Genomic DNA, 3,209 nt, shown 5'->3' with positions numbered 1-3,209 from the left:
TTAACCCTTGCGTGTGAGAATCCTCGCACATGATCAAGGGTGTAATCTGTATAACTACTTTTTGAAAAAAAAAAAAAAAACATCGCACCTGTGATCACAGGGCGTTCCATGGGTTAAGACGAGGTGTCACCCTCGCTCGCTCAGTGCGATCTTTACCAAGTCACTAGGAAATAGAAACATTGCTACATCCGTGGCACGCGCGGCACTCTGTGCCTCTAGACAAGATCAACGCTGGTCAAAGAGCCTGAAAGCACGGTACAGAAAAAAGGAACAGTATAAAAGTCGTGGCAACGTCCTTGATATTCTAATTACCTACGCCGGCTCGGTATACAAACGCGCGATAGGGCTGCCTACCAACTGTCACTCTTCACTTACGTCTTTGATAATGTCACATGAAATTTAAAGTAGGGAAAGCTTTAGGAGCTTTAGGAAATTATGAAAGGAATGGACCAAGTAGTGTTTATGTTTTTAAACGTTTTTATTTAGATGAATTTAAACATCCGTACACCGTTTTAAACTTTTGTGATTCTCACTCAACTGTAACGTTGCCGAAACGTCGAGGTAAATATTACTTGTGTACAAATAGCGTGATAAATCCCGTATATGGTATTTTGACTATCCGTACACCGAACAATACTGTTTGAATATCGTCGTGACATAATTAGGTACGTAATAAATACGCGTGAGTCCCGCGCCTACCGTCCGTAACCGCGGAGCACTCGTGACTGATGGTTGCCGAGGTATGCTGAGAATTCGTGGCGGGTACGTTTAACTCGCGTTCCGGCCGTTTATATGAAGACATTATACTGTTCCTATTCTCTGTACTGTGCAAAAGAAGCCTAGCCCGCTGTTTTGTAACCACACTAACTCTGGGATGCCACGGCGATGCCGCCAGCCGTAACAAACAGCTTATTATTGAGACTAGCTTATAGATGAAGTTCAGAAAGCTGGATAATTAACAGCTGAGGTTAAAAATAGTGTGAAACATTTAATTGTGCTATAGACAATTAACCATACAGTTGTATGGGTATCTTTCGTATCACGACGGCACTTTTTCCCCCTCGTTTTATATTTTTAACTTGATCCAACTTATTGCACTCCAGCCTATTTGCGCAGTTCCGCAGCCGTGGAAGATTAGGAACAAAGGTTAGTTTCTTATCCCACGATAATTAAGTAAACTATGACACTCAATGTATATGTTTGCCAAATTTTCTCGAAATTAGCTCGAATGGTTTAGGCGGTTCGTTGTCTGTCATTCCGGCAGCCAGTCACGGCACTGTCACACCCAAGAGCCATACACTGCACAGTGCCAAGGGAAGCGGCAAGGAAAAGAGGCAGAGACGTCTTTCCAAGTTACTCGTCATGCTCAACGCTGCCCGTTTCGTCGGTTTTCATGAAAGAGTCAAAGAATAGCAAAAGGCACCAGAGCAAATCAGTATGCGACTCCTGAGGGCAACATCACGGAAGTGTGCAGAGCAGAGCGCGAAGGGTGCGGTTAATGTACACCAGAGTAATTGCCGATCCGGAATGTACGACAAGATCGCACATCTTAATTTTCGTATACAATTAACGGGCGTATATCATCCGTACCTGCGATGGGCATAGTCCTTATATGTATAAATAGCTAGCTTACTTGGCGACAGTTAGGCGTCAAACTGGTATAAGACACGTAGCTGGTGACGACGCCATGACTTCCCAGTGAATTAAGATACTTAGGGGCTGTTTCACCATCCATTGATTAGCGTTAACCGACGGTTAAATGTGATGCCGTCTCCGTCTATTCGAACAAAACAAATAGAGACGGCATCACACCTAACCGCCAGTTAACACTAATCAATGGATGGCGAGACAGCCCCTTAGGGTTTGTTTCACCTGCTAAATTCCTGTTATATTACGTGACATAACTGTGGCGCCGTTTATTTTTAATTGAACAAAACAAGCAGTGACTGCATAGTAGATACCATCACATAAGGTATCAGGAAGTTAATTTGTAAAACAGTGAGGCCGCGGACTGGACGCCAGCGGGTAGCGGAGCGGCGAGCGTATTCTCTGTTCATTATAATGGTGATCAGGCAGCACACGCAATGGCAGCTGTCGTCCAGTTCGCAGCCGAAGGGCTTTCGCGTAGTTTTCAACAGAGCGTTTGGCAGACCAGGCCGTTTACTACGAAGTGCAAATTTCGAACGTCGTATCTTGCCGTCCCGCTGACGCTAATATTATTTAAAACGAGAGTGAGAGGAACAGTACGATACGAACTTCGATTTCCGTAGTAGCCCTCCAGGCAAGTTCAGTATTCGAATCGTGCCGTCTACTCGCTACAGATGTATAATAGTACATAATGGTTTTCCATCGTATTTTATTGGAAAAGTTTGTACAGGTAGTGGCACGAGATTTGAAGTGAATGATTACACACACAGCTACAAACATAACTGATTGCACAAAAGGAGAATGAATGAAATGAATGAATAAATGCCAAAATCCATTACATGACATGTTCTCGTGTGCGTGACCTCAACTCTGATGGCACTACCTATATTTATCGTGCTCTTTCTAATTCTCAATTTATTCTCATCATTTATATACCTTTACATCAATTAAACTATTTCAATACAAATAAACTAAACGTTTAGCAAAACTAGTACTGCAGATAGTCGAAAATATACATCAACACAAAGTATACAAAAATACTACAATCACATCAAAAATACTGACTCCACAGCAAATTAACTAGAGCGTGCCTAGATGATATTCATCCTCATAGCAAAATAACTTTTACTGTCAATTTGGCACCGGAAAATTAGGTACGACGACGAGCGGAGCGAGAAGGAGCGTTAGGTACAATTGCGACAACAACGCGCGAGCCGAGCGAGCAAAGCGAGTGCGCCGCGGCAGCGGCCGGCAAAACGCCAGAACCTTATTTATTTAGGAAATAATTTGGCCCCTACTTGTGCTGGTTATGTAAAAAGTATATACATTCTGAAAATAAATTAATAGGTAAATATATATTTGATGTCCAAAAATAAAACCTATATTAAAAAAAAAAAGTTACAAGGTATGATGTGCGTTAGTCATTATTAGCTGTGTAATAATAAAAATGCTTTATTTTAAGATAAATAAGCGGTACGCCACGAATATGATTTGCAGTTTAGTACGTAATATTTTGATTGGAGTATTTTGCTGTGCAATCAGTAATTTTGATGTGAATTCGG

This window comes from Choristoneura fumiferana, chromosome 24, assembly GCF_025370935.1.
Source record: "Choristoneura fumiferana chromosome 24, NRCan_CFum_1, whole genome shotgun sequence".
Taxonomy (NCBI): Eukaryota; Metazoa; Arthropoda; class Insecta; order Lepidoptera; family Tortricidae; genus Choristoneura; species Choristoneura fumiferana.
The sequence above is the reverse complement of the archived record's forward strand: the minus strand, read 5'-3'. Positions refer to the sequence as shown.